This window comes from Podarcis bocagei (genome assembly GCF_964188305.1).
Source record: "Podarcis bocagei genome assembly, chromosome: 3".
NCBI lineage: Eukaryota > Metazoa > Chordata > Lepidosauria > Squamata > Lacertidae > Podarcis > Podarcis bocagei.
In genome coordinates this window covers 81,413,654-81,438,478 of record NC_138127.1, presented here as the reverse complement: position 1 = coordinate 81,438,478, position 24,825 = coordinate 81,413,654, and the positions used below count along the sequence as shown (strand labels likewise).

Sequence of the window (24,825 nt, the reverse complement as noted above, 5' to 3'; positions counted from 1 at the left end):
GAGGCAAAGTTCGTTTTACAAGTGTGAGTCTCCTTCATTCTATGGAAAGGATGCAGTTGTGTTCTCAGTCCTCTAAGCAAATTTGCACATGATCTTTCCATTCATGTGCTGAACTTCTGTTTCCCCAAGAACACAATTCTTTTTCTGAATTGCTGTGTTGTCCATGTTTACTTTTGTTTGGCACTACCATGTAATGCTTGCTGAGTGCTTGACGCAAAACAACATGCCGAATTTCCACAAAATGGATGTGGGTAGTTGGCAACATTTGACTTGAAGGTGAGTATGGAGTTGGAATCTGTGGCTCTTATCAGTGCTATCTCTGCATATTCTAAGGTATTCATTTTCAATACCAACACTTGTTTGATACATTCTTTGGCGTTAAATACCATCTATACATCATCTTATAATAAGTTTCTTTCAAGCCGTAACGTGCTGTAAATCTCATATCTGTTTCCCAAAGCTTTTCCCAGGCAGCAATATCTATCTTGTGTCCAACATCTTTTGCCCGTCATTGTTGTTTTAACCATTTCATCCTTCGTTTCCCATGCTAGTAACAGTTTATACATTTTGGAAATTAATTTCTCATCGTTTTCACGCAAACTAATTTCAAAGTATGACCGTTGCTCAGCAAATCCATTCTTTAAATCCTTTTTATAAATTTCATTTAACTGGCGATATTGAAACCAGTTGCTCACTAGGTTTCGTATTTCATTCAATTTTCAAAGCTTACATTCATTTTCATGGTTACGACGGCAGCTCTGATCCAGCTGCTGTAAGCAGAGCCTGCAATTTTGTGCCTACTATTCTACTTGCTTCCTCCCCATTACTACTTGTGTCAATTTAGCCAGAGGGCCTGGTTACCTTCCCTCCATCAGAAGGAAAAGGAAAAAAAACAAAACCCACTACTGACTGACGGGGGGACAAGTTAACTTGGGAAAGGAAGTGTGGTGCTCCTGCAGTGCTCTTAGGTAATTGCAAAGCTTTTTAGGGTTTCTCACTGGCTAATCAACTGAAACGGTAGTTGACTAATCTACCTATTAAACCTTATTTAACAAGCTAGCAATTCTATACCAACAGAAGTGAAGGACAGTGAAATTTCATCCAGTATTTTAACACTCCTTTGGCTGAAAGATCACCCAGAAGAGATAGAGAGACCCAGCAGCATGAAGGCTGGTACAAATCATAAGACACTTAGTTACAGCAGTGATGAAGAGAGGAAACAGCATGCCTGAAACCAAGGATACTTTTTATTTTATTTCTTGCTCTACTTATTGATTTCCTGTCTCTGTTTTTACAGGCTTGACCCATCGCAGGAAACACGAAATTCCTTGAATAAAAAGGGATTTGATATATAACACCAGCTTGTGTTATATTTCTACTGCTAGCGTCCACATATTTATACGGGCAAAAGCTTATTGCACCTGCTTCCTCCGAGCATGCTCATTTTAGGGGGTTGCAAAGAATCCATCACCCTATCTTTCAGTAGAGAAACGTCAAAGGCAATTTAGATGTTCATGGTGAAATTCTAGCTTACTGGTTTCAAGAAGCCAATGAGAACGTTGCTGTCGGTGGCATTGGGTGAGGATTACTATTCGGTTCAGTGTAGCCTAGGAAGCTGCCTTATAAGGAGTCAAACTGTTGGTCCATCTAGCTCAGTATTGCGTGCACTGATTGGCAGCAGTTCTCCAGGATTTTTGACAGGGGTCTTTCCCAGCCCTAGCTGAGGATTCAGTCTGGGACCTTCTGCAAGCCAAGCAGATGCTCTTGTGGCACAGGCAGAGTTAGGGAAGCATGACTGGTTTGCCCACACTGGCAAGGCAAGCCAAGAGGGCACCACAGCAGTCGCAACAAGAATGACCTAGAACAAAAAGTGAGAGCTGGGGAGCACCGAATTTTGGCATCGCAAAGGACACTGATGAAATGTAAAAACACAAGGCTTCTGGTTCCGCTCTGCCTTAATGGAGGCAGCCCAGGTTGGAGATCATAGGTGAAGGAAAAACTAGGATGACTGAGGGTAAATCATCCTTGCAAATCCCCCCCCCCCAGGGACAGGGAGAAAGCAGTGTGTCTTGGTACCTGGCTCTCACTCCAGCATGCAATGTGTGGGGCAGGGAGGTGCTGGGTGCAAAAGCACTTCACCTGGTGAAAACCCTCCAATGCCATCATTAAGAAGCAGAGGTTCTCCTGTTATTTAGAGCTTAATTGGACTAAAGGACATGCATGCGCGAGAAGAGATGAGATCACAAACTGCGGAACAAACCAACCGCAAGACTTTAAGGTTTGAATTTGAGATAAGACTTCATTCGGTGCAAAAGACGTGGGCGGGGAGGGGAGCTTGTGGTATCTTTATTTAAAGTTTACTTCTTTACATTTATGATTTGGCAACCCTCCTCTGAATGTTAGTTCAAATTATATTTGTACAAGTGAGGGTGGACGAAATTGGATTATAAATATGGAGTATAACATCAAATGGAACTGTGTGTGTAAAAAAATAGGGAAAAGGGAGCAAAGCTCTATTTTGCAAAAGGTTTACTTAGAACTGACTCTTCCCCATCCTTTATTATGTTACAAAGTGAACTGAATAACGCTAAGAGAACTTGGAATTTAATTTAATTGGAAGGATAATCAGCTGGAAGGAAGGATGAAAGGAGTCTGTGAGCTGCCAAGGAACTCATAAGGTCATCTGCAGTTCAACAGACTGCTCTTCTTCCCAGGACGAGAGAAAAAATGGTGACAACAGTTTATTTGCTGGGACAGAGTGACTTTTGCAGCTGTCATTAAATTTCTCAGTGCAAAACAACAAAGCACTGGATGGAGCTATGGAGAAATTTCTGGAACAACAATGGGATATCAGCTTCGCCCAAGGCATGATGGATAACAGCAAATCGGGGGAAAGAAAGACATAACATCTTAGAAGGACAGGAAGAAACACCACAGGCATAATATTTGCCTCACACAGGAAGAACAAGGATATAGCTTGAGTTCCTCACTTGAAATTTTATAACTCATTTAATGTGTCAACACGAATAGTAGTTATTAATATTGCAGTTGTTGTATAAGGGATCATTATTATGACCGGAATGTAATTGAAACTAATCAGATTTTGGAACACAGAAATCAAGAAAACCATCAAATCATCAAATCTAGCATGCAGGTGGCCTCTTTAAACTAAATTGTATAATTTGATACTTGAATGATTGGTATTAATAATTGTATTATAAATTGATGTAATGAGGCTATTATTGGACTGTAATTGAAAACTAATACAAAAATATTCAAAAAAAGAGAAAGAAAAGAAATTTGAAAACACAAAGTCTGCTTCTGGAAGGTTGCCTGGAAGAGAATGTGCCCCTAGGGCTTAAAATATTTTCCCACCCATGTTCTAGTGGGGACATGGAAATATTTAGAAGAGCAAATGATCTTCACAATAGTCCTCTGGGCTTTCCCTGCCTGCTCTCCTCCTCTGTAGCATGGAAGCATCTCAGTGCATGGGAAAGAGACTTTGAAGTTGGCTAAGATGTTAATCTGAAGTGATTTGGAGGAGGACAAGCACCTTCTCCAGGTCTGCCAAAATGACAAAATGATAGTTGCCCTGCCACTATTTACTCCTCTCAAAAGTAATATAAATGATTAGGTGTAAGTCAGATGGTAGAAAAATGCCATGCCAGCAAGTTAAGGAGAGAGCAATGTAAACCAAGCAGTCTACCAACACTCAGCGGTCATTAACTGCCCCCCCCCCAGGTAAGGTAGGCTGTCCCCTGGATTCTCTTAAGTGCTGCTTATGCCCAGAAAATGCTTAGTTCAAGAAGCATCTTGTATGGACTTCATCTGCTCTCATTTATTATTCCCAGCAATAGATGATTAGACCAATTCGCTGATTAATCAAAGGCTCACTTTGTCACCAGCTGTGTGAGACCAGAATTTTAAATCAAACGCCAAAGGCTGGAGCAGAACAATCCCGAAAAAAATTAATTTTTTGCAAGAAATATTTAGCAAATAAAGTCTAATTTTATTTTCCACTCAAAGTTCGTTTCACAGCCAGGCGTCATTTATCCCATAATTGTCCACTTCAGTTCCCGACACACAACCCCCTCCCTGCTTGCTTCTTCAGAAACACTTCATATTGCTAACTGCTGGAAAGAGCAGGCCTGCGTATCCTATGTGTGCAGTTTTCATGTGGGGACTCAGTTCTTTTCGTCTAAACACATTTTGCAAAATCTCTTTTCTCTTTCTTTCTTTCCTTCTCCCCCTTCCCTATCTCCACCCTGTGTGCCCATCTTTGCCTCTCCCAATCTTTCCTTCTTTCTTCCAGTGTGGACTTTGTCTACAGCAGGTTTTTGGTTGTTGCTGATGTTGTTTACATTTGGATTGGGGATGACAACATGGAATGGATATATTAATTTAATATACTTGTTAGTCACTTGTTACCTGAAGGTCTGCAAGCGGCTTACAACATATTTAATACATTAATATTAACACATCATGCCACAAAAATGAATATGAAAATGGAACTACCCCTGTAATGGCCAGTTTGGCAGTTCACTAATAACAAAGCAAGGGCCTGAGGAAAAGAAGATAAGTCTTTTCCTGGAGCCAAAAAGATGTTAGTGAAGGCACCTATTGGGGAGAGCATTCCACAGATGGGGAGCAACAACTGACGAGGCCCTCTCTCTTGTCACTATCCTCTGAGCTTCCCTATGACGGGGTACCTGGACTTATTAAATAATTGTAAGAATCATACTGGGGTGACGATCACAAATATAGTGATTTGGTTCAAACCAGAGCGTGCAGGGCATCTGAACACTTATTTACAATAATTTTTATACCTCCTGCCAAGGCAAAAGTCTGCTCAAAGGTGATGAACTGAACTGATCTTTTGATTATTATTATTATTATTATTATTATTATTATTATTATTATTATTAATATTAATGTTTTGTCTGCCTGCAATGCATCCTTGAAGTCTAGTAATGCCTCTTGTCTGGATGAGGGACACAAAAGTGTGCATAGATAGAAACTAGCCTACAGCAGAAAGGTAACAATTGCATTCATTGCTCTGCCTGCTTTTACCTTTGGCCCTGTTCACCATTCACCACTGGCATGTAGCCCTCAGAAGACTGCACAGGGGAGAATGTGGCCCTCGGTCTGAAAAAGGTTCCCTGTTCCTGGACTACTCTGATGGGCAGCAGCTCTCCAGGCTTTCAGGTTGAGGCCTTCCCCATAATCAGGTAATTACATCTTTTACCTGGAGAAGTTGGAGACTAAACAAAGAAGTTTCTGTATGCAAAGAAGGTGCATTAGCCCTGGGCTTCAGTAACTCCAATAAGCAATTCCTGAGGTAGCTGAACATTTTTTTCAGTCAGGTAATACATCTAGCTGTTCCTCTGCTTTTTCCTTTGAACTCTCCAGAATCCTATAGCTCTCTTTTTCTTTGGCGATCATTCGTAGCCGAGTAAGATTGTCTTCCATAAACACGGTCTTAACAGTGAGTCCGTAAGTGACTGTGGAGGCCAATTCTGGATCCACACGTTCTTCCACAGTGGGGACATTGGTTTCCGGGCAGAAGTTGATCACGGTGTGGATTTGCCAAGCGTGCCTTCCTCTTAGCACGTTTCTCCCTTGCGTCCTGAGTTCAAGTGTCTTCAAAGCCCATGCCACCTTTGGTAAAGGCTGTTCTCCAGTTGGAGCACTGGCAGGCGAGTGTTTCCAATTGTTGCTGTTTATACAAAAAAATTGCCTTGGGATAGTCTTTAAACCTCTTTTGTTGACCACCAGCATTACGCTTTCCATTTTTAAGTTCGGAATAGAGTAGTTGTTTTGGAAGACGATAATCAGGCATCTGCACAACATGACCAGTCCAATGAAGTTGAAGAATCATTGATTCAGCACTGGTGATCTTTGCTTCTTACAGTACACTGGTATTAGTTCGCCTATCTTCCCAGGATCACTGACAAATACGCTCTTATAGCATGAATCACTGAAGGAAAGCTTTATTGGAGAAACTATACTCATTTGCCTTCGTAGTTTTCTCCTTAAACAAGCAATGCAAGCTTACTTCATGCCCATGGGTTTTTCCCTCTGCTTTTTGATGTTGTGATCATTTATACACACATATTTACCAGAGAGGTAGTGTTGGTCCTGAACTTACATTCAGAACTCCATCCATAGGAATAACAAGTGGTAGGCGGGTTACTTAAAGGCTGAAATTATTTCCATTAACAAGTTACCTAATGGCACTACACATTTCTAATTAGTCACAGGTTCAAATGATACTGTTATTGGTTTATGCTTCAGGGCATGAACAACCTTGAATTAACAGAATAAACTTATTATAAACTGGTAATTAAAGGTAATTATAAAGTAGGTATAAGAAATCAAGTGATATAACTGGCTTATAAGAGAATACAGAGGGTTGAGATTAATATTGTGCGACATAATTTTGGGCCTTGAAACTAAATTAATGTATATAATATTTAAATGCATTTTGTAAGAAAAATTTGTAATTGCGGGAAGACATTAAAGGATCATTCATGGCTTGTTGCATTGATGGTAATATTAATTCATGCTCGATATACCTCTTGATTATCATCAATATACAGCTAGACATGAATTAATTCACCTTGGTTCACACACTGTCATATTTGGGCTTCATTACTCTCAACTTTGCTTCGTATCCACTGATGTGGTTAGAAGGATCCTAAAATATCATGTTCCATATGTAAACAGGTACGTTAGAGCATTAATTCCCCTAAAAAACACTGGAGGAGATGAACATAATTTGAGAATAGGCCTTTAAAGCTTTTTTTTTAAAAAAAACCATGAGCGATGGGACCTGCATAATATCCATAGAAATTGCATACTATAATAGGGGTACCACTGCCAGAAAGCCCTGTTTTGCATGTTGACCAGCCTAATCACCTTTACAGGCATGAGTTACAGCTGGTTCTCTGAGCTAGATGTCAAGATATGTGTACAACTATATGGGTGCAAGTGGTCCTTTAGGTATTCTGGTCCCAAGCCCTTCAGGGCTTTAAAGACAATAACCTGCATTTTGATCTGGGCCCAGAAACACACTTGCAACCAGTACAACTGATACATAATGGGTGTTACACGTTATGGCTGCCTTGTCCCTACCAGTAATACAGTGGACCCTCTGGATACGAATTTAATTCATTTGGGGGGTCCGTGCGCACCCCAAAGAATCTGTATCCAGAGGTGCCGCTTCTGCACGCATACGTGGCTCGATAGAGCACTTCTGCGCATGCACGAGTGGCAAAACCCGGAAACAATACTTCCAAGTTTGCCGCTTTCACAACCCAAAGTTTACGTTACTCAAGAGTAACGTAACCCAAGAGTCAACTGTAACAGGGTGGCTGCATTTTGTACCAGAGCCATTCCCAAAGGCATGCACTGGATGTGACAGTGCATGGCCAACTGAGTTGTGATCTGACTTCTTTACATAGGGTTGCAGTTGGTGCACTAGTCTAAGCTCCTACAAGGCACTCCTAGCCATCATCATGATCTGAGCTTCCCCAGTGAGCGATGAGTCCAGCAGTACCTACAACCTGCAAACTTGTTCCTTTAGAGTGAGTGCAACCTCGTGAAGCCAAGCTGAACGCCTTTCTCTGGGGTTTACCAGTTTCCCCACTTGCAACATGTCCAATATCCCCACCTCTGTATTAAGCTTTGGATTGCATCTTCCCATACATCTGAAAATGGCCTCCAAACACTGGTTTAGGGGTTTCCCAGCCTCTCTGAGATGAGTTGGTGGGAAAGAGAGGTAGAATTGAGTAATGTCTGCATACCAATGGCACTTCAGCCCAAGCTTCCAGATTATGCCTCCCAGTATCTCCACATAGATATTAAATAGCATGAGTTTCAGAATTGAATTTGAACACCCCACAGACCAATGGTCACTGGGGGGAGAAAGGCTGCTCTCTCATGATGACGTCTCAGGAAGGACCAGAGACACTGTATATCACCATGACTCCTAAGCCCAGCCCAGATAACTGGCCCAAGAAAATGCCATGCTTGGTGGCCAAAAATGCTGCTAAGAGGTTTAGGAGAACTCACTGGGTTGTAGTCCTTCTACTTACTGTATTCCCTGATGCGACCAACAGAGCAACCAAGGCTGTTTCTGTTCCATAACTAGGTATAAAACCGTATTGAAATGCAGCCAAATAATCCACATCACCCAACACTGCCTGCAGTCAGGCCACTAAATATCTACATTAAACTAGAAGATTAATACTTAAGATCCTAAACATGTGTCCTCTGAAGTCCTACTCATTTTGATAGAGTTAGCCATCCCACAGGCACCTTTAATATTCCATCTTTCTTTTAATTTTCAGTTTATGAGTCCTAATTTGCACATGAATAGTGCCTTTCTCTCAAGTTATCAAGTTCTGAGTGTCCAGAAATTGGTGGTGGTGTGAGGCGGGAGCAGAATCAGTGGCCTGAGTCAGTCAGTATTCTGGCAGCTTCCTACGTCATATGTTCACCACGGGTGAATGCAGGTAAAATTTCAAACTTTGATTCAGTTCACTTCTAAGATTGATATGACAGCTTTGTACAGCCCATAACCTTGGAGAGTTTATAACAAACTCTGGTGAAAAAGGAAAGAAAGATGCTGAGTAATAGCCTATATAAAGAAGGCCGAGAGTCATTAATACTTTGCACAATAGCAAATCTGGATTTGCCACCAAGCATCAGCGTGCATGATATACATGCTAGCACCATCACACTATGCCTCTTAAAGTGTACACTCAAAATATCTTAGCAGTAAAATTGCAATGTGTGAATTGGCTGCAGAGATGCCTCTTTACCAAGTACGCTACCACCCTGCCAGCAATGACTGAACTTGATGCAATATTCTCAAGGACCATTTGAAAATATGAATGCATTTTGTGCCAAACTTGGGTTGGATCCAGACTGAGCTATTGAATTTAGGTTGCATTGATATCAATGGGACAATTTATTAATGACTTCTGTAGTATTGGGGGACTTATATTCCATTGTTTTTATTATTATTATCATTATCACTATTATTACTATTACTATTATTATTATTTACTAAATTTGTATAGCACCATCGAAAGATCACAAGGCAGTTTACAAAATAAAAATACAAAATGAGAACACAAAACACACAACAGAAAACAACAACAAACCAATAACCCACCTCCCACAAGCACAATTAAAAGGTCATAGATTGTTTAATTAGCCAAAGGCCTGGGAGAAAAGGAATATATTTGGCCTGGCGCCTAAAGATTTGTAATGAAGGCACCAGGTGACGCTCCTTGGGGAGAGTATTCCACAAACAGGGAGCCACCACAGAAAAGGCCCGTTCTTGTGTTGCTAGAGAGAGAACTACCGTACGTTCAGCCAGCTTTATCTTGATCTGACCCCATTTCCAAACCTTAATAAGAGAAAGAGATGAAAATAAGAAAGCATTCATTAAGTTGTAGAGAAGCTAACACTAGAAATAACAAATGGCACAGCTAAAGCAGCAGATTTTATTCTTAAAACAGGGGTTAGCCAACATGGTACCTTCGTTGTGTTGTGGACTACAACTCCCATCAGCCCCAGCCACCATAGTAAATGGTCAGGAATGATGGGAGCAGTATTACTGGATATCTGGGGACCCCTATATTGTCTACCCCTGCTCTAAAGAAATCTATCATATGGAGGCATAGCTATGGAAGCTTTAGTTCTGCATTTTGTGTGTGTTTGTGTTTGGGGGGGGAAGAGAGAGAGACAGTGCTTGGGAATGTAGGTCAGACCATTAATATAAATTTGATCACTTTCTTTTTATTCTTCAACATTCCCTATAATAAATCAGCTCACCTCCTCACCCCTACCCCCCTCATACATTTCACCCTTTCCGTCCTGATTTCGGATCACCGAATGTAAATCTGTGACAAGGGTATCTATATATAATATTAATGGGGCTGAAGAGGGTTGGTGTGAAATGTGAGTGCTTGCCAAATAAGGAGCGATCAGAGCCGAGCTGTTCATTCTCTGTAGCATGCTCTACATCATCTGCAGGACAAATGTAACATCATTAGGCAAAAAACCTAGCCATTCTGCACGGAAATGGCTAGGCTGGAGGTACCAATCAATCTAGCCGAGCCAGGTCCCCTCTGATACTGTCAGAGGCAACAGACAAAACAGATTGCCGTCTTGATCACAGAGCTTCCCGAAGCAGAGCAAAAACAACCCTGCTCTTATCTGTGAGATGCCCGTGTAACCAGTTGTTGCATTCTCAGAATAGATTTAGCCGGATGGACCGAACTTGTATGATTCATTTGGAAATAAAGGAACACTCGCATGATACCCAGCCCAGCAGTTCAAATATTGGGGGTGTGCACTTATACAGTTGTCCAGAATCTAAACCTGACCAGGCAATGATCTGTCCAGGACAAGGGGAAACATATCAACTTTCAACACCCTTAGATAATCTTTTCCCTATTCAGAAAAACAAACAAGGCCCAGCATATGGGAACAGGTCCTATTTCATTCATTCACTTATTTGAAAGCATTTGTAAAGGGTTAAAAAAATTAAAAATCATTTGGGACAGGCCCGTGGCTATGAAAACCCGAACTGTTCCAGCCAGGTATGAACATGATATGATCATTGAAGTCATCCAAGACAATAAGCCTTGGGAATTCTAATGCCAATGTGGAGACCACTCTGGTAAGCTTGGGTAGAGAGACTTCAGGCTATGGGATGGGTGCTAAACCAACACTAAATGCAAATGTTCAGTTCCAGAAGATTTTGGCATAGGGTATGTTTACTTTGTGGAAGACAGGAGTGCCTGGCGTGCTCTGGTCCATGGGGTCACGAAGAGTCAGACACGACTGAACGACTAAACAACAACGTTTACTTTGGCAGGGCATGTTTACATGAGAGACTTGCACGTTCATTTCGAAGTAAGTTCCACTGAGTCAAATACACTGATTGCAGTTACAGATAGGTAGCCGTGTTGGTCTGCCATAGTCAAAATAAAAAAATTCCTTCCAGTAGCACCTTAAATACCAACTAAGTTAGTTCTTGGTATGAGCTTTCGTGTGCAAGCACACTTCTTCAGATACCTGAAGAAGTGTGCTTGCACACGAAAGCTCATACCAAGAACTAACTTAGTTGGTCTTTAAGGTGCTACTGGAAGGAATTTTTTTATTTTGACACTGATTGCAGATCTTAAAAATAGCTCACTGCAGGCAATTTCTGAGGACTGGCACCAGTAGTGAGCACCATCAGGCAATAGACAAGGCCACGCCCCACTAGGGCCCTCCACTTCTATTAGCTGGTGCCTTCTAGCCCTGTTGCTGTTGCTCCTTGCTGATGCTGAGCAAGTGAGCAGTGGAAGGAGCAAGAAGGAGTTGCATCTTCCACTCACCTAGTTCTCTTCATCTGTCTGGGTGTGTAGATCGGGCCTATAGGAAGAGGGCATACCCTTCAAGTGTCCCAGTGTTACTGGGACATTCCTGGAATTACAGCCTGGCTTCTGATATGATCCCAGAATGTCCTGTTTCCTCCCTCCAGCGCCGCCACCATCAAGCTCAGGGAGGAGGATGAGTTGGTGCTTGCAGCCAGCAGTTGTGTTTCCAACAAAACCGGAGGCAGCCAATCCGTTCGACTCCTGGAACCATTAGAAAACCAAGGCACGGCTTCTAATTTGCTGCAGGAGCTTCCTGTACTCAATCAGAAGCTGCGGTAGCTACGTCAGACGTTCGGCTTCCAAAAACCGTTCGGCTTCGCAAACAGGAACACTTACTTCCGGGTGTGCGGTGTTTAGGAGCCAAGCCGTTCGACAACCAAGGTACCACTAGATTCAGAAGTGATCGTGACAAAATATTACAACAGGGACATAGAATATTCTTGTGGTGGGGCATTAACTGTTTTTTTAAATGAGCTAATTCATATATTTAAAACTCTTGGTGTAAGGTGGGAGAGAAATCTTAATCTAATGAAAAATAAGTAATGGAAAGATTGAGTTGTTTTTAATTACTTTTATTTTGTATTTTTCTTTTTTCTATTTTTATTTTGTAATATTTTGAAAATCTTAATAAATATCATATATATATATATATATATATATATATTTGCTTTCGTAGATTTTCACGGGTACAGGAATGCAGGTTTTGGTGTCTTCGGGTGTCTTCCCGTGTAAGAGTTGGGGTGTCTAGGCGACGTTTCGACGAGGTCTCACTCGTCATCTTCAGGCTGGTGCTTTCGGCTTCTTGTTACTAGAACAGAGCAGGGTCTCAGTGTTTGAGTTCCTATAAATAGCCACGTACATTGGACAAAAAAAACAGACGAATAAATGCACGTATCGCAGAACACAAGAATGCCGTCAAAAAAGAAGAAAAAAACTTCCTCTCTTTACCAACACATGAAAGAAACAGGACACGAAATCAATTTTGCAGATTCCAAATTGCTCTTTAACATGGAACATCACCACAAGAGAATAATCATGGAAGCCATCGAGATAGAGAAACACCCTCACAACATGAACAAGCATGACGACACGTCCCGCCTGCCAGACATCTGGAAATTAGCCCTCCCCAAAAAAAACCGACACCAGAACCAGAGGCACACAGAACGCCATCTCCAATCAACCACACCAGACCCAAACCCAGACCCTCTCCACAGATAAATTACAGACACCATCCAGTAGCCAAACCATAGTGGCACCTCCGGATGCTGCACCCCCCTGCAATCCCTACACAGATCTGGCTGGCACAGGGCACAAAACCACAGCTCGCCCCTATACACGAAGCCAAGCCAGAGCACAACTAAGTGCAGTACAGCCATCTTCTCAGAAAAACTCTTCACAAGCTCAAGAGGTCAAGACACGAAAGCTTTAGCAACTAATCCACACCTAATGACCCTCCTAAGTGGTACTCAGAATATCACTCAAGTAATCACTCAAGATATCCCTCAAGTAATTAATGAACAAAAGAAGAAAAGGCACATTAACCTGGGAACTTCCTCTCTGCCCAGAACGTTGGAGGCTATACACCACACCCCCTCAACAGTATTTATAGGAACTCAAACACTGAGACCCTGCTCTGTTCTAGTAACAAGAAGCCGAAAGCACCAGCCTGAAGATGACGAGTGAGACCTCGTCGAAACGTCGCCTAGACACCCCAACTCTTACACGGGAAGACACCCGAAGACACCAAAACCTGCATATATATATATATATATATATATATATATATATATATATATATATATATATAAGATATTTATTAAGATTTTCAAAATATTACAAAATAAAAATAGAAAAAAGAAAAATACAAAATAAAAGTAATTAAAAACAACTCAATCTTTCCATTACTTATTTTTCATTAGCTTGTTTCCCGGACCTCCTCACGCCTCCCTTTTTTGTATTCCAATTCAGTTTGTTGGTTCAGCAAATCCTTCCCCTCTTTGTTTATCCTAATCTTTAATCTTAAAATATTGTAACATTAAATCTTTACCTATTAGTAATCCATTTTTCATATTCCCTTATAGTATTGCAGCTAAAAACCACTTAGTTTCTATCCAACATCATTCTAACATTCATTAATTTTACAATATTTCTGTAAATTGTCTTTAAATTTCTTCCAGTCTTCTTCCACCGACTCTTCTCCCTGGTCTCGGATTCTGCCAGTCATTTCCGCCAGTTCCATATAGTCAATCACCTTCATCTGCCATTCTTCCAGAGTGGGTAAATCTTGTGTCTTCCAATACTTTGCAATGAGTATTCTTGCTGCTGTTGTAGAATACATAAAAAAAAGTTCTATCCTTCTTTGGCACCAATTGGCCGACTATGCCCAGGAGAAAGGCCTCTGGTTTCTTCAAGAAAGTATATTTAAATACTTTTTTCAATTCATTATAGATCATCTCCCAGAAAGCCTTAATCCTTGGGCACGTCCACCAAAGGTGAAAGAATGTACCTTCAGTTTCTTTACATTTCCAACATTTGTTATCGGGCAAATGATAGATTTTTGCAAGCTTGACTGGGGTCATGTACCACCTGTATACCATTTTCATAATATTCTCTCTTAAGGCATTACATGCCGTAAACTTCATACCTGTGGTCCATAACTGTTCCCAGTCAGCCATCATTATATTATGTCCAACATCTTGTGCCCATTTAATCATAACAGATTTCACCGTTTCATCCTGAGTATTCCATTTCAACAGCAGATTGTACATCCTTGACAAAATCTTAGTTTTGGGTTCTAACAGTTCTGTTTCTAATTTTGATTTTTCCACCTGGAAACCAATTTTCTTGTCCGAATTATATGCCTCCATTATCGATAATAATGAAGCCAATTTCGCACTTTATTTTTTAGTTTCTCAAAACTCTGCAATTTCAGTCTATCTCCCTCTTGTTCCAGAATTTCCCAATATTTCGACCAATATTTAGAGTTTACAAAAATGTATCTCACACACGTTTTTTCTATCTCTCTTGTATACCATGCAGAAAAAAGGAATCTGCAAGGTTCCAAAATAGTGCTGGAGAATCAGCTGATCATAGCACTCTCTTCCCCCACCAAAATCTCACTTTTTGATCTAGCAGTAACATTTAACTCATTGATAGTTCTTGTATTTAAATCTATTTTTAGCACCCAGAAAGGGTTAAATATACCATAGGTTATTTCTGTATCTCTCTGTCAAGGTCACAAGGTGCAGGGAGCCCAGTTCATCGTTTGCAGGACTAATAAATCTCTCCAAAGGTCAGCATCTGCACTCATTATCAGCCAATCAGTTTTAATTCCAGTTTTAATACATAAACTGCTTGGAAATACACAGAAAACATTTTGTGGGTACCTGCATCCTATTTTATTCCCTTCTCTTTTTTTAAAAAAGAGACTGTTTGTGTCAGTTTATTAATAGTTTAAATAAAGGAAATCAATAGATGCATTAGAGGTATTTATCTTTAAAAGCATTTCTGTTTGTAAAAAATATTAACTATAACAACAATTAGCAGACAAATATGTCTCCAACCAAGCTTTTCATTATATCTGATGCTTCATTTACAGAACTGGGACTTGTGAAGGCTGTTTCCCTGCTACATATCTTGTGCATCTATTTCTTCCAAATGAATCTAATTCACAGATGAGTAATCAGCGATGAGTTTCATATTTTACTCACTATTTAAAATTTGGGTTCTAAAACCATAGCCAGAGCAGCTTAGTTGGGTCTGAAATATATCTGTCAAACATGGCTGTGACGATGTCACGAGCAAACCAGAGTTCCATGTTACACCCAAACACAGGGAACTGAGGCTTGTTCTAACCGAAGTCACTCATTAAACCAAATTCAGAAATTATTCCAAATAAGAATGACTAGTAGTAGTATAAAAGGAAGAAGAAACCAGAAGTAGGGCATTCTCTCAGAAGGGAAAGTGATGGAACATTGTAACTGGAGCAAGTGGTGTAGTGGTTAAGAGTGGTAGTCTCGTAATCCGGTGAACTGGTGTAATGGGAATTGGGGGTTGCTCGTGCGTAAGTTGCTGCCACTCTCGGTGAGGTTGCCTGGATAAACCTTTCCCTGGCTGGACAGTCCTGATTCCGCGTCTGTCTCAGTCACTGGCAGAATCCGTCAGTGGGCGTTTCCTGAACTTCTTCCAACATAAAAGTTCCTTGACGGATAGTCTCCACCTAGCCTCCCTGCGCGGAAGTCTTCTGCGCAGGGTGGGTGTGGGCAGTGGAGGACCAATGCTCTCCCCGCTGGTCTCTGGCGAAGAGTCCTGGAGCCATCCCTCCGAAACCCGCCTCTGGCCGCCTTTCTCCCTGGTGTAACGCTGATTTCCTTCCCTGAGTCACTGAGGTCACTGAGTCCTCTCTTTTCCTGCTGGGACCTTCTCCGGCATCGCTCGGGAGCCCTTCCACCACTCCTGACTGTGATGGCAGTTCCCTGACAACCGGGTTCGCGTCTCCGCTCCTCCACATGCAGCTGCTGGGCAAGTCACACTTCTCTGAAGTCTCTCAGCCTCACTCACCTCACAGAGTGTTTGTTGTGGGGGAGGAAGGGAAAGGAGAATGCTAGCTGCTTTGAGACTCCTTCGGGTAGTGATAAAGTGGGATATCAAATCCAAACTCTTCTAACTGGGAATGTTAGAAGTTTCGGAAACCTCTGAGGAGGCTCTCCTTGCTATGAGAAGCTGATATTGAGGAGCATTTCTAGCCTAGTTCACTTTATATTGTAAATGGCCCTGTGATCCTCACAATGAAGGGGAGTACAGAAATTGAATAAATAAGTAATTAATAAGGGGAAAGCACAAAATTGTATCCAGTGCTGTAAAAGCATCAACTGCCATTTACGAAGCAACCCAAAACCAGTAGTGACGTCTCAAGTAGCAGAAACCAGCAAGTTAAAGATGGACTGCAAATCCATTTACAGCTTTTCATTCTTATAAGTGTGCTTCCACTTGGCAAAAAGGAGCCCTGCATTCTGTTGGGCACAGCTCATGGGTGGTAAAACTCCATATAACATTTCAGTGTAGAAGCATCCACACTCCCTCTTTGGAAAGTCTTCTATCATGTCAGAAGCAACTCAGAGGCACAAGTATGTGAGATGTTTCTGCTTGAAACAAACAGTTACTTTCCTATTATCTTGTTTCTCTTCTACCACAAGGAGGAGCACTGCTAAGAGGGACTGTAGCTCAGTGGTAGAACACCTGCTTTGATCGTAGAAGGTTCAAGTTTCAATCCTTGACATCTCTAGGCAGAGCTTGAAACTCTGAAGAGGTTGCTACTGATGTAGACAAAACTGAACTAGATGGACTTATAGTCTGATGGTACTAGACAGCTTCCTGAGTTACAATGAATTTTTATTGTAATACTTATGTATTAATTTACAAATTGCCTTCTCTATGTGGGTCAAGGTGATTTACAAAATGAAACAAAAATCCTGAAAATAGATTTTAAAACAATACAAAGATGACCATCTATGGCAAAGGCCTTTTCATCCATCTGGAAGAGTCTCACCTCTTGGTGTCCTTTCCCTGTATAAATTGCCCATGCAAACTCACCATGGAAACCCTTTATAATGCAGTCCTGTTTTGTTGTGTTTTAAACAGAAACTTCCAGGCATCTGTATGTGACACTCCAAGTTGCACCTGGATAACTGCAGCTATGTAATCATAGAAGCCCTTGAAAATAAATCCTACATTATGTATAGAGTTTGCCTTATCGCCTACCGTACCCTTCGAGGGGAGATAATAAATCTAATTGATTCTCTCGTGCGTTATCTTAATGCCAAAGAGTCCAACACAAAATTGTACAGCAATATTGAAATGACCACCACACAAAGTCAACATGATGCCAAGGAAAAGAATAGAACAATATTCTTAATTCTGAAAAACTGTATTGATAATCAATTGAAATGCAGCCACCATTGAAGAGCTGTCCAATTTTCAACTGCAGTATAAGTTGGGAAACAATTTGAAAATAATGGCTCATACAAAGAGGGTGGGTTGCTGGGTAGGGTTTTTTTTAGACAGTCAATATGGACTTCATCTGAAGGACAAATAAGATTTTGGCAGCCTTTGTGCTTTAGACATTATCTGCAGTACACGCCAAAGTGGCCCAACTCCTCTCAGCGTGTGAAATCCTTGTGCTTGACTTTAGTGAACCTGCATTTAATGGGATACTCATCCTCCACAGCTATTTCCAAACAGTGATCATTAACACAACCACCAGTGCCACTATTATTAGTATACAATCACTGTAAGTGTGGGTGTGTCAACTCATTCCATATGTGGCTTGCTGAACTCATTTGAAATGTTTAATTACTTTGTAATACTTCCTCTTATCACGTTGGGCTGCATGGTTTCTGGGAGTAAAACAGTTGCAAGTTGTATCTCACCTCTGCAAAAGAAAGTTAATAATTTTCTTGCCCATTGGACAACACAGTTTTCAGTGAAATTCATTATTTCTGCTCCTTTGATTGAAGGAAACGAGCCTCTTTATCTAGTTTGATTGCCCCTCTGCTTTAGGAGGCAAGGCCTGGCCTTTGAAAAGTCTTTTAAAAAACTGGTATCATACAGACATTTTGGTGGAATTATTATGGATTTGTGAGTAGGTATGAATGGCAGCATGCAATAAATGGCTGTTGGGAATAAGATGGGAGAGTCGGAAGCCATTATGAGCAGCCGGAAAGGTCCAGGAATAAACAAAATGGAACGTGAGGAGGGTACGAAACAGAGCGAAGAAAGTGCCTCAGGCAACATATGCGAGAGTAGAGGGAGGGTCATTCCTCTGGAGCACCCCCCCCCGTCCCGTTCTAATCTCTTGGAGGACAAAATTGCAAGTGCCATAGCTGGTTGCCATCAGGTCTGGTGAAGGAAACTGACCCCTCACTGCTGTTGAAGTAAGACGCAACTGAGAGTCTGGTCAGCAAGGAAGCAGTACCATGGACAGCTCCAAAAGAAGCCAAGAGAAATCCACAGGCAAAGTTCAGGTTGGGTCATACCTACAACCAGCAGAGGTTCGGAGTAAACTGAGAGTTTACATGTTGTTGTTGTTTAGTCATTTAGTCGTGTCTGACTCTTCGTGACCCCATGGACCAGAGCATGCCAGGCACCCTTGTCTTCCACTGCCTCCCGCAGTTTGGTCAAACTCATGCTGGTAGCTTCGACAACACTATCCAACCATCTCGTCCTCTGTCGTCCCCTTCTCCTTGTGCCCTCTGTCTTTCCCAACATCAGGGTCTTTCCCAGGGAGTCTTCTCTTCTCATGAGGTGGCCAAAGTATTGGAGCCTCAGCTTCACGATCTGTCCTTCCAGTGAGCACTCAGGGCTGATTTCCTTCAGAATGGAGAGGTTTGACCTTCTTGCAGTCCATGGGACTCTCAAGAGTCTCCTCCAACACCATAATTCAAAAGCATCAATTCTTCGGCAATCAGCCTTCTTTATGGTCCAGCTCTCACTTCCATACATAGCCCCTATTATCTTTTTGGTGTCCTTGCCTCTGAGGAAACTGCTAGTGCTTACAGGGAAGAGATGGCAAACATGTGGCTCCCCAGAAGTTGTTGGACTACAACTCCCATCATTCCTGGCTATTGACCATGCTGGCTGGGGTTGGTGGGAATTTCATACACACACATACATACATACATACATACATACATACATACATAGCTTTATTTGTATGCCACCTTTGCATTGTTGAAACCAGGCTCAAAGGATGCTCTGCCTTTGGAACGCTAGCTGAGATTCCTGATGGGTGCTTCTGTCTGAGATCTTGGGAAAAGAACACGTTCCATCGAGGGATCTGAGGAGCCAACTGTTATTCACCTGCCCTTGCTCTCTTCGTTGTTCTCTTTAGCTGTCTGTCGATGGTTCAAAATGCTCCTCTGAGAAAAGTATTCAGCCATTTAAGGCGCTCTATCTTTTCCAGGCAGAGCTAACTACACATGGTTAGGAGATTGCTTATGACATAATTAGTCGGCAAGCTGGCACCAGGTGGTGATCAGTGAATCTTGCAACACATGGAAAGGTTAACAAAATGAGGTTCGTACCTCCGAAACAACCATGGGAAACCTTTTAAAAATTATTATTAAAAAGGAAGAACCTCCTGTAATGTTAATCGATTCAATGTAATCGGTTTAATTTGTAACACCATCTAAGGGGAAAGCGTTAACAATTTAATTGCTGCTTGCTTTTGAAAGAACACAATCCCTATCTTTCCCCTTTCCTTTCAAAAGCGCTGCCATTCAACACAAGCAGCGCCTCTTCTTGTTGTATAAGCGTAGGGAAAACCTATAGGCTCGCGACCAAGGAATGTTTTCTTGCCGGGGAGAGCTGGTACTTAAAATTCTTTGCACAGATAATTGCATCATGTCTAAAAGAGTAAAGTGTTGCAACCTTCCTCTGATATTTTTAGCTCGACTTATTTCATCTTTGCGCAAGCCAAAAAAATTTGATACCAGTAGCAAATCAATATTATAACAGAGAAAGAGAGGGCGGAAGCTCTCGGAAAGCAGCCAGATTCCCAAGCTGAGTTGCTAAGCAGATAGGAACAACTTCATCACCGTCCTTTCGAAGTAGCCTGAAATGACCATCTTTTGTGGCTTGTTTATGACACTCGGAGCAGTGGGGGGGGGGTGCGCGCAGATTTCTCCAATGCACTGCGCGCTTGCTGCCATCTCATGTTCCCTTTTTGCAGTTTGCTCTTCCTTTTCCCCTCCGTTTGGGCAGCGGGGAGGAGACAGTTTGAAGAACATGTTAGTCCGCAGCTGCCTATCTGTCGAGGACAGTGGGCTTGATTAAAGGGGAGCTCCCTCCTGAATTTCACACATCACATCAATCATATTGATCAGCCCCCAGAAAGGCAACATATTGTCTGGGAATAAGCCAAGAAGGGATATCAATTTCACAATAGCACTTATGTCTTTCAGCCAAGAACTGGTTTATTTTTGGCCACTGAAAGCCGAGACTTGTTGTGGAGTTGTCCCCCACCGCACCCCTGCCGCTCCTTTCAGGTCTATATTTTGCCTTTATGTTGACAGTGCCAATTTTGCTGTCACAAAAATCTTAAAATCAAGGCTTGAACAGCTTTTAATATATATATATATATATATATATATATTTATAAAACTCCTAGATCACTCAAGGATGCTATGTGCAACCTTGCTACATTTGATACTTTCATTCCAGGGAACACAGATTCAACCTTCTCGTAAACATATTGTTCGAAAACAGCAACTCTGTCGCACACAAAAGACAACATCTCTCAGCCACACATTTATGTAAAACAGATTTCCACACAAGAGGATGCATGTACAGCTCGCTCTGGAGCCATGCTCCCTCCTATCACACATATTTTTTAAAATAAGAAATACATTTGCCAAAATGATTTAATAACTCAGACACATCATATACTTAAAGACATAAAATGCACAATTAGAAGTTCCGCGAATCACCTAATAAATCAGGTGTGGGAAATCTTTGACCTTCCAGATGTTGATAAACTACAACTTCCATTATCCTTGGTAATTGGCTGTACTTGCTGTGGCTGATGGGAGTTGTAGTTCAGCAACATCGGGGGGGGGGGCAAAGGTTCCCCACACGTGTAATAAATAGAGCACCAGTCCATGGTGAAAACATGACAAAACACAGAACATACCTCTGGTAGGGAGGAGGCCAGCTATGGCTAAGCTGCTTTCACACATGTGTTTTGTGCATCCACAGTCAAACTGCAGAATTTGATGCTAGCTGGGAAGCCAGCACAGACTGTAGTTTGAATGCTATATTTTGAAGTATATAAAACAGATGTAGGTAAAAATCAGGGCTGGGGAACCTGTGGCTCACCAGATGTTTTGAATGACAGCTCCCAGCATCCCTTACCATTGGGCGTGCTGGCTGGGCTGATGGGAATTGGACCCCAACATCTGGAGGGCTACAGGTCCCCCACCTCTGGTATAAATGAGTAGACAATTTTTTATTGCCTAATTACCAGAGCCCCCTCTAACCTGCAAGGGTTAAGTTAGCATGTAAAGGGTGTTAGTGTGCTTGCTCTGCTCCTTCATCACCATTCTTGCGACATGAGTTGGAGGGTGACCTTGTGGACTGACTGGAGAGTCTTCGGGTCTTGTGGAGGCTCCCCATACGTAGGGCTTTAAAATGTATAGTGATCCTCTGCAAATACAGGAGGTTCATTGCTTGAGGAGATCACTCTCCACGTTTGAGGTTAATGAGAATGGTGAAGAGGGGTGGGAGCCTCTTCAGACATTACCTATTGCCCCTACTTCCCAAATGGTGGCTTAACCCTTCTAGAGGAAGGAGGAATAGCACTGCATGTGGTAGTTGCCTGGATTCAATCTCCTGTTTGCTTGGTGCTGAATACAGAAAATTATTCCTTGTGCTACACCCTCCTGTACTTATGGAAATAGCCCTGATGGATGACCCATAGTTTTTTTATGCACAGCTAGACTTCTGTGTATTAGGAATTCTGCCTTCAAATCAAACAGATTATATCCAGTTGTGCCCCTCCACTTACAGAAAGTTCTTACATCCAGTAAGATGTATCCATGCTTCTGTGAGCAGTGCGTTGGGGAGACAGCTCCCCATGGCCCCCAAGACCTGGTCCAGACAGTTGGTTTGACTTTTGGTAGTGGTGTTGGAGGAATATAGAAAGCTGCTGAGTCAGACCACTGATCCGTCTCGCTCAGTGTTGTTTACGCCGACTGGCTGCCGCTCTCCAGGATTTCTAATGGTGAACATTCTCAGAGCTCACTGGAGACGCAAGGTGTGGCATTCGTACAGAGCCCCCGGTCGTCTCACGGACTATTGACCCGTACACCACTAATCTACTGCCACCAGCCAGGTAAAATCACTTCAATCTCAGTCAGATTCTCAAGTTAATAAAGAAGAGGGTATTTTATTTCAGACACAAACTTTTACGGCATTCCAAATGTTGTTACTCTTTACTTTCTTAGTCTTATTTTCCTCTCTCTGTCTCTTCTACCTCCCCTCACTCAAGAACCCGCTGCCCTAACTGTCACTCTATTTCCAACTGCCTGCCAACTGCTTCTCCAATTGCCTTTCCCAACCAGCCAACCCACTACAACCAACCAACTACCCACCAACATCTCAAACAAACCTCGGGCTAAGCCCTTTTATACACATCTAGGCTCTGCCTCCAGCTTTCCTATTGGTCTACATTTCTAACCCTTTCTTTTCCCCTGTACAGACAGGCTCTAAACGAATGGGCAAACGCCACACAAGGGGTTGAACCTCCAGCATGCAAAGTGGATCCAGTCTACCTCTTGAGCTACCGCCCTTCCCCTACAAGACAGCGCACAGGGCTGCAGACAAAAGGGGCACTTTGCAAAAACCGATTGCCTCTTCTGTTTGCAAAAGCTTCCATTGTGAGGGGCACACAGTGCAGCACAACTCAGTGCAGGGTTTGGGGCCCTCCTTTAAACATTCTGCAGAGAATTCTTGCAACTGAACTTCAGGGTCCAGTGGCAATATTGTGCAATGCAGGGCACCCAGTTTCCCTATGTCTGCCTGCCTATTGCAGTACTCTGTGCCACATCCTGTCCTGTTAAGGGAAGTCCACCAACCCTCAAGAGGGGGTTACAGGAGGGGGGTCACAGGAATTATGAAGATCAGAGCATGATCAGAAGTGCTTTCTCCTAGCTCAGAAGTTTGATGACCCATGTGTGTTTAAAATGCTACCCAATCACTGGCTCCTTTTTTTAAAAAACTTCAGTAGCAAACAACAACTTCTCCAACCATTTATGTATTTTTGAACCAAGATAGGAGATCATGCTACTTTCCTGCAAATTAAGTAGTTAATATTCATGTGCAATCCCTTCTAACAGTCTTATCTTAAAAAGTTACTATGCAGCTTGATTAATACAAGCCTTTATTTGCAATCCTATACACACCTACCTGGGAGTAACACCCATTGAACTCAGTTGGGTTTACTTCTGAGTAGATATGTGCATCATTGCAGTGTTGATGTCCTATATGGTTGATCAATACTGCAATCCTATACATGACTACTCAGCGATACATTTGACTGAATTCAGTGAGACTTACTCCCCAGTAACTAAAGTGATTAAATACGTTATTATACATTAGTTACAAAACAATTTTTAATGCTGCTATAATACTTTATTATTATAATTTCCCCATATATCAACATCCCTTTCTCATATTTCTGCTTACTCAATATCCTTGTGTTTACTGATTTTTGAGACGTTTACATTTAATTTACTGGGATGATTAAATTTCATGACCATTTATTGAAAATCCCTTTTTTAAAAAGTACCATTATTATTAGCATTAACAGATTTATTGTTACTAAGTGAACATTCAGGAAAGGGTAATTGAATGTTATTTTATTTTCTAAGCAAGCACAAATAGCTATGTTTATCCTTTAAAACAAAACACGAGAGAAATGTTGTGTTTAAAATTCCTTAATTAAAATGTTTCTTCCAACTTACAAATTTCGGTTTGATTGGCAGCACGTTTCAGAAAGCTCCATCCTTAAGAAAGGTTAGCAATAGGTTGTGTTAGATGACTGAGCTTGCAAGGGTATCCTATTCAGAATTCTGCTGATCGATAAAACTCAAAAGATACAGCAACAGAAATACTATTTGCATAAGTAAAGTACACACACATTGGGACGCAGTCGACAGGAATGCGTTTAAACACAGGGCTTTAAAAAACAGAGAGAAATAAAAATGTGCCGAAATAGATTTTTCAGGCTTTGATAATTTATCATCATTTCCACGGAGTTTCTTTACTGTTTTCATCTCGATCTTTCTAGTTACCTCTCGACCATTTCCATATGTAGCCCATATTATCATACGCTGAACTAAGTCAGCAGTTCTGACATCTTCATTTCGGTGTCCTTTCCTGTACCTTTAGCAATGTTAATGTTACAAATTACAGGAAGGCATGTTAATAGCAGTACCAAAGAAGCAGAAAGAAATGAGCATGGGCTGGTGTTTTTTTTTAATGTTTTTTTTTAAAAGAAAAGGAACAGAAAGGAAAGGAAAGGGGGTGGGGGTAACCCTAAGTACTGACTTGGGATTTCCTGGGCCCATTGTCAAGTCAGCCGAACCCTCCGCCACTTCCATTGTGATGATAATGGATTCCGTGTTGTTGGCTCAAAGGTCACGAGGTCACCGTAAGCTCCTTAATGGACTGTGAAATAACTTTAACTGCATTAACCTCTCTGGATCACGTGGGGTCGCACCAACACCCCCTCCTGAAATCCTCATTCGCTTATAGAGACAATACCATTAGATTATTTTTTCTTCTTCTCCTTTTTGCAATAGCAATAGCTGCTCAATGTAATTATGCA

At 41.7% G+C, this 24,825-nt stretch overlaps 1 long non-coding RNA gene across 1 annotated transcript in view; it reads right to left on the bottom strand.

The window, feature by feature from the left end:
- The window catches only part of LOC308582733, a 38,341-nt gene extending 13,749 nt beyond the window's left edge, over nt 1–24,592 (bottom strand). Inside the window, exons 1-2 of the long non-coding RNA XR_014005820.1 lie at nt 24,546–24,592; nt 23,960–24,001 (exon numbers count right to left, since the gene is read on the bottom strand). This is a non-coding gene — a long non-coding RNA (uncharacterized lncRNA). The remainder of the gene's footprint in view (nt 1–23,959; nt 24,002–24,545) is intronic.
- Nucleotides 24,593–24,825: the final 233 nt, after the last annotated feature.